The sequence below is a fragment of the Pseudorca crassidens genome, chromosome 18 (assembly GCF_039906515.1).
Source record: "Pseudorca crassidens isolate mPseCra1 chromosome 18, mPseCra1.hap1, whole genome shotgun sequence".
Classification (NCBI taxonomy): Eukaryota; Metazoa; Chordata; class Mammalia; order Artiodactyla; family Delphinidae; genus Pseudorca; species Pseudorca crassidens.
Window position 1 is genome coordinate 78,021,551 of NC_090313.1, and position 14,128 is coordinate 78,035,678.

General features: G+C 44.6%; 1 long non-coding RNA gene across 10 annotated transcripts in view; it reads left to right on the top strand.

Annotated features, from left to right (window-relative positions):
* Positions 1-14,128, top strand: part of LOC137211355 (uncharacterized) — a 218,998-nt gene that overhangs the window by 170,170 nt on the left and 34,700 nt on the right. The window contains exon 6 of one of the 10 annotated variants that reach the window (XR_010937061.1): positions 65-4,123. The exons of the other annotated variants lie outside the window; for them this stretch is intronic. This is a non-coding gene — a long non-coding RNA (uncharacterized lncRNA). Of the gene's footprint in view, positions 1-64; positions 4,124-14,128 lie in introns of those variants that run through there. 10 annotated transcript variants of the gene reach the window in all.

Here is a 14,128-nt window from a genome sequence, read left to right on the forward strand (position 1 = left end):
AGCAAAATAAAAGCCATATGGATTGTGGGGGAAAAAAGGCTGACGCTCTTCCGTTTCTTCTTAGCAGTTGGATGAATCGCCTAGGGCTGCCGCAATGGATTACTGCAGAGTGGATGACTTTGCAGAAATTTATTCTTGCTACCTCTGGAGGCCAAGAAGTCTGAAATCAAGACGTCAGCAGGCCATTCTCGGAAGCAGGGTTTTCTTCTGAAGGTTCTAGGGGAGGATCTTTGAGTCTCGTGGCTTCTCGGGGTGGCCGCAGTCCTCGGTGTTCCTCTGCCATCACAGGGCCTTCTTCCCGCCGTCTTTCTGGGTCTCGGTGTCTGCCTCTCCTTTTCTGATAAGACACCAGCTGTTGGATTTGGGCCACACCCTAGTCTAGTATAGCTTCATCTTAATTTGATTATATCTACAAGAGTATTTCCAAGTAAGGTCACATGTACAGGTGCTGGGGGTTATGACTTAATACCTTTGGGGGGAACAGTTCAGTCCACCACGGCAACTGTAAATGCTTGTTCATGTGTTCTGATCATTTCAACTGTTGTTTCCTTGACAGTAGGGTGACGTGTCTTGGCTAACGATATTTCACATAAAGTTTATAACACAGAGACATTTCCAATAGTTCTGAGGTGGGTGGCAGGAAGGTGCAGGGGAGCACAAGGCTTGAAAACTACAGCGATGTTACCTGTCTCTCCTCACCCAGCCCCATCGAGCTCACACCTGCCCTGTGACAATCACACAGTCCTTGGGGACAGACAGAATGGGGAACTTCGTTCACCAGCCACGCGCCTTTAGTGAAGGGGAGGCACGGAAGGTTTGAGGGATTAATTTGGACGGTCACCATGGTTTCACTGTAGTGTGGACTTAGACCTGTGCAGCAGATATCTGGGGACTTCTGTTTCAGGCATATATCGACTTTCCAGAAGCCTCGGCCCCATGGTGAAGATTTAGAGGAGATAATGTCTAAGAAGAACCAATCCCAGAATAAGATCAGTGGCAGAGGTAAAGTAATTTATGGAAAAGATGTAAACATTGTAGGTAGAACAACTTCCTTAGAATTAATTAAAAGAGTTCAAAGAATTGTTTTCACAAAATGGGTGATGGCTATGCTAGTTAAACTGTTCCACAGCGGAGAAAAATGGAAAAGAAATACAAATTAAAATTAATCCAGTAAAGTAAGTCGGATAATCCAGATACTGAAACCTGAGGACAAAAACAACAACAAAAATGCACACGTTCACACTAATAATTGCATTCAGTGAACACCTGCTCTGTGCCAGGCACTGTCTGAAGCACTCTACTCGTATTGATTTAGCTCATCCTCACACCAGCTGTTTGAAAGTGTTCAGTGATTTTCCCAGTTTCACAGATGACGTAACTGAGGCACAGTGATGGTGAATATCTTCAGGTTTGGAGCCATCAAGAAACAGACAACAGGACTGAAACCCAGGAAGTCTGGCCCGAAAGCCCAGGTTCTTACTCCATCCACTTCTCTCAAATACAGACCGGTCTCTTAACGGAAGTGCACATAAAAACTCTAAGTAGTAGTCAACCAAATCTAACATCACACTAAAGGGTTATTATACCAGCCTCTTCCAGATCAAAAGAGACAAAAACGTATGACTACATTAATTGATGTGTGTATTAGTTATGGTATAGACGAAGCTTCTATAAGAAAGAGATGCTAAAACACAATCACTTAAATATATACATGAATATATAATATATTTATAAATTTACATATCATATGCAAATATTAATATAAATTGATGTATACATTACACATACTATATGTCCTTTCCTTAGCAGTCTAGGGGAAGACAGTGGTCTCGACTGGTCAACTGCTCTGACCCTTGAGATAACCCAGGCTTTCAACCAGGAGGGTGGACACTATGGAATCCCAGTAACTTCCACCTCTTGTTCCGAGTGCTGGTCTGCTTATTACTAACCCAGTCCAACACTGGAGAAAGAAAAAACGTCTCCACAGAGATGCTGCCCTTAAGGCAGGAAGACAAATGTTGTCACTTCACTTCTGCTCTCATCCCACCGCCCTGAAATTAACCACATGGGCTAATTTCAAGGAAAGCTGGGAAAAGCCCGTCGTGTGGTAGTTGTGTGCCCAGCTACACTCAGGGACTCTATTTCTAAACTTCTATTTCTAAAAGTTTAAAGTGGAGAGTAGATATTGTCGTAAAGTTTTTAGAATCAATCAGAATCCCTAAAGACAGGTAATAACATTGAGTGTGCACTCTAGTTAAACACTTAAGCAAAGAAGAGGATGATATACTTGCTTCATCTGATGAAGAATCCCTAAAATGTCAGACTTACGTTAAATGGTGAAACATTAGGGTTTGGAATTTAAAGAGTTTCTTACTGTCATAGTTAATCAAACAAAAAAGAAAAGGTGGATGCAAATTAGTAATTATTTTCTGAGGATTCAATTATCTATTTGGACTAAGAAAACAATTAAAATCAATCAAAACTTAAAAAAAAAACTCAGAATGGTCTTGGTTACAAATTAAGTAGCATAATATATAATATCCTTATTGGGGACAAACAGTCATAAACTATGGGGACCAGATCAGATTTGCTCTGGCAATAAGCAATACATTTCCAAACAAGCTAATTGGTTAGATTTAAAAAGTCATCTTATCATAAACATAAACACAAAACATAAAACATCCCACTAAAAGATGTAATACTTGAATACAGAAACATATTGTAAATCCTCCTCAAAATAATCTATACACTTAACACAATTCTACTCAAAATTTCAAAGATATTTAAAATTACTGGTTGATTTCAAAGTTCATCTGGAAGAATAAATGTGCTAAAAAGCTGTATATAGAGATTTAGTACACTGCAAGAATTAGCGAATCAGCGGGGAAAACAGACAATATTTAACAAATGACATTGAGGCAACTGATTAACTATTCAAAACTTCTAAAGGTAAGGCTTCTGTCTCTTATTGAATAAACTTCCTCATGGATTTTATGTGTAGGAAAGTACAAGAAATTATTTCTACATTCTTGGAGTTGGGAAGACCTTTGTAAATAAGCATGTTATCAAAGGTAAAACTCCCAAGAAAATATTTATATATGTTATTCTACGCATATTTAAAATTTCTGTGTATGTAAGTTTTCCATAACAAAATTCGAAATCAAATAATGAAGTAATAATATACATGACAAAGGCTTAATTACTTAGAATATAAAGAGAGCCTAGCAATAAATTGGAAAACGTTGGATACCCGGTAGAAAACAGACCAAAGGAAATGAATAAGCAATTTGGAGAATAAGACTAAATAGTTTCAAAATTTTAAAAAAATATCAGCTTTTCCTATCTAATTTATGGTGCTGAAATGAAATAATTTAAAGGGTGAACAAAGTGCAAGGGAAGGTGGGCAATTTTTCATATCATTTCTCATTAATTATCATTCACTATGGACTTTGGGAAAAGCTGCTTTGCAACATGTAGCTGATTCCTTCAGAGCATTCAAAACTTGCACACTTTTGGGTGTAGGAATTTTCTGTAATACCTTTATGACTTAAATATACTGTTTATAGCTTTGTTTAATCTACAGAAACAATTTGTTATTAACCCAAAGCCCCCATATTAGGAATTTAAAAAATAAATCATGTTATAGTCATAAATTGACTTATTAATAAACAATTAAAATGGTAAAGAAGATTATTATAAAATAAAAATATGGGACTTCCCTCATGGCGCAGTGGTTGAGAGTCCGCTTGCCAATGCAGGGGACACGGGTTCGAGCCCTGGTCCGGGAAGATCCCACAGGCCGCGGAGCAACTAAGCCCGTGCTCCACAACTACTGAGCCTGCACTCTAGAGCCCACGAGCCACAACTACTGAGCCCACAAGCCACAACTACTGAAGCCCGCACGCCCAGAGCCCATGCTCAGCAACAAGAGAAGCCGTCGCAATGAGAAGCCCGCGCACCACAACGAAGAGTGGCCCGCACTCGCTGCAACTAGAGAAAGCCCATGCGCAGCAACGAAGACCCAATGCAGCAACCCTGCAAAAAAAAAAAATGCTTTCTATATTTTTAAAATTAAAATATGGATATAAATTATAAATGTCTATAAACTAATAATTTATCGGTATTTGTTTTTCAGTGTACTTAGTTTTCTGCATCAAACATGTTCCGTTTTGGAATACAGAAAACAATTTTTTAAAAACCTCTCTCTGTAACATAAAAATAAAATAATACATACTTTGTTCTCTTCTTACAGGAAAGTTTTCCATATGTTGTTTGGAACGTAGTGAACCCATTAATAACTGGTCTGTCAGCTGGACTTTTCCATGGGCCTAGTTTAAAACAGCAGAAGAGAATTCTGAACACTCAGCCACAACCTGTGCTGTGTCTACTGAACTTGACTCCTTACCTTTTCAGAACTTTCCATCCCCTACTCTGCTCTTTCCACAAAATCTTGAATTGAAGCCAGCTGTTCCTAGACGTTACCTAAAGGCTCCCGGCCACGTTCACAGGCCTGTGTGCTGAATCCACACGTGCCTGTGGACTGGTCACCGCTCCAGGTCCTGCGGCCCTGCCCTGGGGTCCCTCGGAGGTGAGGCCATTGACATCACCGGAATTTAAGTGCTTATAATTAAACTGCATGTTAGCACCTCCTTAAAATAAAAAACACAGGGAATTCATGCCTCCTTTGGTGCTATCCTGAAAGGATCAGCCTCCGTCAAGAGGCAAGTATAGGTTTAGGGGCAGAAACTTTGCTTTTTTGAATCAAAGTGTAAATTCAATTCAGTAGACCTGGTTGGGTCAGATGATGTGCCCTGAGAACTCTGTCTGTGCAGGGAAATGGCCGTGCTCTGTGGGTCCTCTCTGCCTCACTGCTGTCTTTTCCTCCTGCCCCAAGGCCTCTTCTTTTTTTTTACGTTTTTTTTTTTTTTTAATGACTGGGTGTGTGCATTTTATTTATCTATCTTTTATTTATTCATTTTTTGGCCGCACCGTGCGGCATGTGGGATCTTAGTTCCCCCACCAGGGATCAAACCTGCACTGGGAGTGCGGAGTCTTAACCACTGGACCACCAGGCAAGTCCCGAGGTCTCTTCCTTTTCCCCTTCACTGGCCATCTTTTCCCCTTTATAATAATCTTCTTTACCATTTTAATTGTTTATTAATAAGTCAGTTTATGAGTATAACATGATTTATTTTTTAAATTCCTAATATGGGGACTTTGGGTTAATAACAAAGTGTTTCTGTAGATTAAACAAAGCTATAAACAGTATATTTAAGTCATAAAGGTATTACAGAAAATTCCTAGACCCAAAAGTGTGCTCCAGATCTCTCTCTACCCAGCTTTCTTTCTTTCAAGGGCGAAGCTGACAGAATCACATGCTCTGAAGAATTATAGACTAAATATGCTTCCGCTTTTAGGCCCATGTACATTTCTGATAAATATTAGAGGAAAAGGTCAATGTTCACCTTCAAGGAATTAGTTGTTACTATTGGGATTTCTGGCATCAGTGGGTTTGTATCAAAGTACTTTTCCAGGCACTTCGGGGAACCCACAGATAATTGTCTCCTACAGAACAAAAATGATCTCAAGGCTATGAACGGGTGGTTCCTGACGTTAACATTATTTTTGTCATTACGTGATGCTCTGCAAGACGGACGTCGCGGGGCAGCGTATGGTCCAGAAGCAGGACCTGTGCTGGGACAGCACTGGGGGGACAGTCCGCCCATCTGTGGTCTTCCTTTTGCCTCAGTTCTTGGGAAAAGAGAGATAATAAATTCTACTCACAAAGCTGGCGTGAGGATAAAACGATCCTGTACTTGAAGACTTGTAGGAAGGCTGAAAGCACCACCGTAAAGGAAAACGTACAAGTACGGGTGTTGCATTTTCGCTTTACGGGAAGGTAGAGCTACCTTCCCCATCAATACCTACAGCCACGTGTGGTAAGCGTGTTCCCTTCTCTGTTTGGAGGCCCAGAGAGGTTAAGTCAGGTAACTGCCCAAACCTCTCGTATTTTGTAAGTGATCAGGCCAGGATTTCCGCACTCTTGGCTCTGTTCAACGTGGCATTTGAAATAGTGCCTGGGTCAGGCCAACAAGTCGAGAAGGATGTCCGAATGACTAGAATGAATGAATGAATGAGTGAGTGAGTGAGTACAGGAGAGGTGATGCACAGAGGCCGGCTCCTCCATGCTCACTCTGGGCAAGAAGACTTCAGAGAAAGAGAGGAGTGGGGCCTGGAGACGTGGCTGAACACGGAGGGAAGTTCTGGGCAGACAGTTTACAGCCGCAGTTAAGAAGAGTAGGCAAGGTCTTTAACTTCGCTATTTTAACTAGATGCTCCACAAGGCACATCCCTGATTGACATCAGGCCATATAAAATTTCCATCTCTCTTTAGGCTCTGCAGAGTGAAAGGCAATTGCAGCGTGAACTGGGTCTCCGCTGGGATAAAGGATTCTCTAACAGCCTTTTCTCTGCGTTAGGGGTATAATACAGAAAAGCTTTCCGTACTTAGAACACATCAAAGGGGACAATCTTTAAATTGCTGGGCTAAACACCATGGTTTTTCCTCTTCAGCAACTATATTTACATTAAAAGAAGAAAAAGGTTAGCTAGCATTTTATAAAAACGGTTCACAATTACTGATAAAATTCGAATCGTATAAAGTTGGGTTTTTGAATCTTCTTACTAGTGATACGTGTCTCTCATATAAATTTGCAGGCATTTACTTGAAAAAAAGGTACATTTTCTATATGAGATGTAACTAGAAACAGTCTCATTTGAACTCATTAAAAGAATGGTTTACAAAAAGCACATGTAACTCCCGGGCCCGGGGTGGGTACTGGGCCCACTGACTCTGTACAGTGTACCCGCCTGGCAAGCGGAGATGTGGTCATGAAAGGGAGTGCCCGAATTGTCAGATAGAATTTATTATATGAAAGTATCTAGCTCAAAACTTTCCTACCAAAGATTCCTGGTGGGGTGCCAAGAGCTGGCTTGAAGTCTTAGGGAATCACAAATATGTTGGTCACTGGGGTCCTCGTGGGCACCCTCCCTTCAAAGGAAGGCATTTCTCGAAAATGTAAAGGCTCATTTAGAAGGGATCATGTCGACATCTGCAATAATTCCTTGACATGGCAGCACGATTAAGTCTCCCGAATTCCAGAACAGACTCAGGCTGACTCAAAAACTGATGAAAAATTCCAAGGACTGCAAGGGAACACAGAGTACAAGTCCCTTTCCTGTTTAGAACCCCGTGACCATGACCGAACGAGATGCCCTTTGCGACAGTCCGCTCCTGGCTCTCGTGACCCGGCAGGGACAGTCCCACAGGCAGGGTGAGTCCTTCTCTAAGGCAGCAGGGACCCAGGGAGTGGACAGAGCCCCCCAACCGGCATGGCCCAGGAGGAGGTATTGTTTACGGTGCGGGGGTCACCTTGGGTGAGATCCCTTATTGCACCGCCTCCCATCTAACCAGGGCTGGCTAAAAATAACTAAATCACCCCGTCTGGATGCAGGAGATGCCCCATGCAACATGCTCAGGTCTGAGTGGCGCCGGAATGGGTGGTGCTATTATCAGGAGCTCACACGCCACCCTTAAACCCTCTCATCAGCCGTTTTCATACCGCGAGCTGCAGTTTTTGTAATGGAAAAAAATGTCACACATTGGAAGATGGATTTCTCATGTAAATAGCATCGAGTCTTGGAGAGGGCTCGCTCTTAACCTGGGTGATCGTTACTGTGACAGGACACTGAACAGAACCAGCCCTGCTGGGATTCAAGAGGAATTAGAAACGCACCCACGTGTGTATCGGGGGGGATGCTCTCTTTCCTTGGCTTTCTGTAATTTGGCAGAGGGAGGGGCTGGGCAGGCTCAGAGTACGAAATCATTGATTCTGTCCCTGCGTCTGCTTTGCAGTGTTTGAGGTCCACACCAAGTCTCAGGCTAAGTTTCCCCACTTGCGGAACTCACTCATCCTTTCTTCTAAGAAATTCAGAAGTAGTACGGTTGAGTCATCAAGGAAAGAGCGTCTGAAATGATGCTGACTGTGACCTTTAGGTTTATCCGGGCTATAATCCCAAACGTCACGATTACACATATACGTGTGCACGTGTACACGCGCGCACACACACACATACCCATGCGCACATACACGGTTAAGGGCTGGGGAGGTTGGGGATCTGGGGAGACTGCAGATACTGACAGAGTGGAGCTGGCCCAGCGCCTTCCCTCCTGTCACACAGCTGTGCTCCTCTGCACAGAATGTTCCTCCGGGGCCCCCGTGAGAGGACACAGCGGTTGAAACTATTAGGAAAATAAGAAGTGGGCCTCGCTTCTGGACATTTGCGTGTATTAAACTAAACAGAAACAGAGAAAACTTACCACTCTGCTTTCAGGCCTGACCCTTGCGGGGCCGTCTCCGTCCACCCCGCTCCTTGAAGCCGTCCCTGCCTGAGACGCCAGCGGGCGGGGGGGCCTTGCAGCCCTTCGTGCCCTTGGCCACCTCCACCAGGGCACACGGAGTCTGGTCCTTTGACCAGGGCATCTGTCACATGAATGCCAGGTCTTAATTGGGCAAAGGAACAATTAATCCGTCTCTGCTGTGCTCTCTCTTTCTGCGCTCGACCTAACCTCCCATGCTGGGCTGCCAGCTCCTGGGTCAGCCGGGCAATGCCTCATCCAGCTTTGTATTTCCAGCAAAAGTCTTGTTTTCCTTTGCAGTGGGAAACACAATAAGTATCTGCTAAATTACCTGAAGAACTACAAGTAAGAATGTGAACAATTTAAGAGTTAGGTGTTCACTGCTCAGCAAGGGTGGGATGCATACTATAGCTTTCTTAGTGGGAACTGTAAGTAAGAGACTTTTCACTCAGATTTTGGGAGACAGACGGACAGCTGGGAAAGCAGAGGGGAGCAGAGAAGCCCCAGCAGAGGGACCCGGGTTACAGGCCTTCCTCCTGAGTTTGCCTCCTTGATCATCTTCCCTAGAGATTTTTGCTCTGTTTTCTGTCACATCCCTATCTTCAACCCACACAGCCTGCGTGCGTCTCTCCTCCACCCCGTCCCCTCATTCTCAGCCTTAATGCAAAGCTGATGGCCGGAAGACGGTGCAGGAAGACAGTGATGTGATGCCCCTCTGGTGCGGCCACTCTGTTGCCCCTCCCCCCTCCACTCTGCTGCCCAGGTGGGCAAACCCTCCTCACACAGCTGCCCCCTCCCCCCCCCCAAAAACTGAGCAATTCCGCTCCTAACAAACAAACCTATGAACATAGCCTGGAAGGGGACATCATCGCTGGTCTTCTGCTCGTGGAAAGGTTCCTTCCCCACAAGAACATGTGGACTCTGGAAACCTACCACCTACTGGGCGTTTGGTAAATGCTAGACACTGTGTGGTGCTGTAAAGGCATCACCTCTTAATCCACCCAGTCACCCTTTCAAAGATGAGAACGTGGAAGGCTAAGAAGGTGGAGAAAACCTTCCAGGGACACATCTACAGTGAGCAATCTGAAGCTGGCTGGGCCAGGCCCAAAGCCTGTGATTTCTGCAATAGGCAACGCCTTGGGTGTCCGACAGGCTTTTTACAGTCTCTCCACCTGTTGCATCTAAAATACTTCTCTGATTATTGAAAACGCCATTTGGGGGTGTATATTTCTCTGATTCACATATAATCAGTACAATTTAATACTGCCACTAACACTGAACAACTTCTATTGCCAAATTTGGTTTGAAGAGATGAAAAAAATCTGAGTACACCTACTTATAGCAGTAGTTTACTGCCGAAGTAGCTTTAGTAAATAACGCCCTTTGTTCTTCTTCCTCCAAATCTTCGTAGCTTAAAAAACTTTAAGCTTTTATTGCCCGCTCATACACGTGTGGGCAGGGGAGATAAGATGAAACTTCAGAAATCATGTGCGACATTCATTTATCTAGTGGAAGCAGGTTGAATATTATGTTTCTTCACATAAATATTGAGCAAAGTTGTTGGAAGGTAGCAGGAATAATTCATTTCCCTGCAATTTTAGTACCGTTACTGGTAGCAAACATGCTTTGAGCAGTTACCGTTTTCAAGAAACCTTGCAATGGGTATTATATCTGTGATCTCACTTTGGGGTGTAGCATTTGACTTCTGTCCGAACCCAAGGTCAGCTCCGGGGGTGCTTCAGTGTCCTGCCCCCCTCGTAGGGCTGGTGTGTGGTCTAGGTAAAGCACTTAGAACAGTGTCTGGTGGAGAATACCAAGTAATATAGATTCATGGCTATTCTTGTTTCAATCACAAAAGCTAAATGTTATTTGGGAATTAATGACATATGTGTTCAGCCCCGATACGTAAAATTTTAAGTAATCTGGTGGAATCTAAAATCAGTTCTCTTTACTGATGGTCAGTCATAAAGGCATGATGTGCCCCTTCCTCAAGCAGCCTGTTTGCTTCAAATGTACGGGGCGATTTGCCCGCCACCCTCTTGGCCGCGTGTCCGTGGGTGCGGCGCTCTCACACTGTTTGGGTTGGTCTGCTACCAAATCCAAGCTCGCTCCGCTCGCCCAGGCCAGGCCAGTGCGTCGGGGGGTGAGGTGTCGAGGCAGCGACTACGACTTCGTTCGGGAAGCCAGCAGGCCGAGGACGCGGCCGACTACAGTCTCCAATAACCATCCCAGGGGCTTTGGATGCCAGCTCCTTGGACAGCACAGAGAGGGGGAGGAGACGAGGAAGCAAAGTGAAACGGCCGTACGATTTGCAAGTACCCCCTGGAATGGCCAGCCTCGGGGAGGGGATGTGTTCATTTCTTCTTTCTTGCGGCCATCGCCAGGGGGACAGGGTCCGGATGTTCCCCTGAACAGAGGCACTTAGGTTTAACAGAGGGGCAGGGTTCCCCGGGGAAGGCCCTTATGTATAGACTGTATCTTTTTAGGGAACAAAAGCAACAGGAAGCAGCCATTAAAGGAAAGAAACAGATCCAACATGGAGTCAGGATTGGCTGTTCCCTGTTACAGTTTCTCAGGTGAAACATGAGTCCGCTGCAGAAACCGAGCTCCAACCTAAGAAAGTGTGTAAACGCCTGAAATTCCACGCTCTCCTGCCTGTCCTGGGTCGGGGGAGCCCCACCTCTCGGACCGCGGTGGAGAGCAGGGCAGAGCATTTCTGCCAAGCGTGGACCACTGGTGACCAACCCAGGCCACCCACGGCCAGAAAAGCACACCGGGAGAGGATGTAACTTAAGAACCCGGAATAAGCCAGAGAGCATTAAAAACACTTCGTCTCAAGGACTAACTGGATGATTCCCTCCTTCGGTTCATTCCCAGAACTTGCTTGAATCAGAAACCATGAAGCCAAAGCTGGGATCTGGGCGAGGTGTGGGCAGGGCCGTGCTGCCGGGACCCTGGCCAGAGATGCGCCGTCCTGCACCGCGCCTGCCCTTCTCTGTCGCCTGGCGCTGGGGGCCTGTGCAGCTCGTGTGCACTGTGGATCGTGGCTGCCGCGTGTCCACAACGCCAGTGTCCGGCGTGGGGAGGAGGCTGGTTGTGAAAAGGTGCGCTCGGACGGTTCAGCCACTCTGGGTGTCAGGGAGAAACAACCGCATCTTGGCATGTGCTCGCAGTGGCTGCTTTTAAAAACAAATCAGTAGGAAAACCACTCTAAAGAGGGATGAATGTGTTCTCTTTAACCAAAATTGAACTCCGGCCGTTAATCTGAACCTGAAACGTAGGTGCGTGTTGCCTATGGCCAGATCCTTTTCAGTGTCCCTGTAATGAGTTGAAATAAGGAATTTCAGGAAATCACTTCGGTTAACATTTCCCAGACCTGCGGTTTCTCTGATTTGCTCTATCTACTATTTGGTCCCTTTTCGAGGTAGTTGGCGCTGTCTTTTTGGAGAAAACATTTTTGTGATCATCAAGAAGGGATCTGGGACTGGAAATCAGCATTGACATCAGCAGGTAGAAGCTGTTGGGAGCGAACTGAATGGACCTGAGCCCACACGCGTGGGCATGTTTTTGAGGCTAAATCCGGAAAAGAGGTTTATTCGTGTGTTTCAGTGAACGTGCACAAGATGGTAGGAAACGGTTAATCTTTCGTTAAAATTCATGGCCTTCTGGGATTACTGGGCCGTTCATTACAGGTATCAAAGCAAACATTAAGTTCTGCTGTATTGTGAAGTTTGGCCCATTCAGTTGGAAAAATCTTAACGATCAAGAAACCATGTGTTTTTACTCAGATATGTTTTATGACACAGCTGTAAAATCTTGTCTCAAATAGACCTACCGCAGGCCTGCATTGTTTCAGACAGTAATAGGACTCACTTCTGAAATGCCTTTGTATTAAGTCTAAACGATGGATGAAAACTGGAGGGCTTCACACAGTTGTTATTTATGACTCTTCTTGTCTCACACGAGGCTCTCGGCAGCGCTCTGCAAGCCTGTGTGAGGGGCAGGTTCGTAGAAATTACAGCCCCGGGAGTGTGACAGCAGTTCAAAGCCAGCCGGCCCAGACCACTGCTAACAAACGTGTTTAAAGGTTTCTAACTTGGCACAAAGCTGGATCCAGAAGGATTAAAGAGTGAAGTGTTGGCTATCAATCTAGAAAGAGTATTTTTCGTAACATTTGAAGGGGAAAAAACGTAATACATTGTTGTTTCCACTCAATCTTCCACAGAGAAAGTTTTTTTAAAGTTGCAGAATTCTTGTCTTCAGGGGAAAAGATCTGTAAACTGTGGCCAAGCAAATGCATTCATCTAATAAAGAGTTAACAGGAAGCCAAAGGATGGCTGGCTGTTTGTTTTTAACGTGATACGATCGTAGATTCCCTATCAATTCCCCATGATTGATTTTCACAGAAATTCTCCCAAATTTCCCCCAGGTGACGCTCTAGCGTGACTAGTCATTTACTTTAGAGCCACTCCAAGCCTTGTCTTTTCTCCTAAAGCCTCAGTTGTCACTGGAAAAATGTCACAAAGAAATGTTCTGAACAATAGAACCAGCTTCCCTTTTAACCTCTCCAGGTACCAAAGGCAAAACGCTGTAGAAATAATTATATTTATGCATAAAATATTTATTCAGAACCTATAGGGAGTGTCTACAGCTGTCACTAGTCACTGTCTTAAGGGCTAGTGTGCATTCTGGCGTTTACCATATACGAACCACATAACCTCATCGGTTCTCAAGGAAGATGTGGAATTGTGTTGAGAATGGGGAGCACCTCAGGTGTCTTTGAATCCTTTTCTAGCTGTGCTGCAGTTAACAGCATTTTGCACATAATGGGTGTTCAGTTAAGATTTAGTTGAGTGATGGAAAACAGAAACAAATGAGAGTCTTTTCTGCAGAGTGAGATACCATACGAAGTCGAATCAGTCGTGTTCCTGACACTCACCCTTGAACTATGCACACGACGCTCAGCACGGACTCGTAGGCTCACATCAGGGGTCCTGTCTCACAAAGTACAGTTGCCCATCGTTAAGGGCTGCTCAATGTGCGTGTCCCTCCAAGATTCATGTCACAGTCTTGCCCCCCAGGACCTCAAAATGTGATTTTATTTGGAAAAAGGGCCTTTAAAGAGATAATTAAGGTGAAATGAGGTCACTGGGGTGGGGCCCTGATCCAATATGACTGGTGTCCTTATAAAGAGAAGAAATTAGGACACAGACACACACAGAGGAAAGACCATATGAAGATGCAGAGAGAAGAGGGCTCTCTACAGCCCAAGAAGGGAGGAAACCAACCCCACCAGCACTGGGATCCTGGGCGTCCAGCCTCCAGAACTGTGAAAAAACTGATTTCTGTTGTTTAAGCCGCCCCGTCTGCGGTACCTTGCTATGACAGACCTAGCAAACTAGTGTACTCTTATGAAACTCTATTTCATCTTTTGAAATCTGCATAAAAAGAGTTTGAAACCACCACATTTTTTCCTTTATTTGATCCTCAGCTAGCTAATCTGTATCTGTATACGCATCCGTGTGCATGGTTGATGAGTTAAACTTTGCGAAGAGCAGTGTCTACATTTGTCTATCTTATCAGAGCTATTTAAAGTTAATGTTGAAGAAGATGTGGTACATATATACAATGGAATAGTACTTGGCCATAAAAAGGAACAAACTGGGTCATTTGTAGAGACGTGGATGGACCTAGAGACTGTCGTACGGA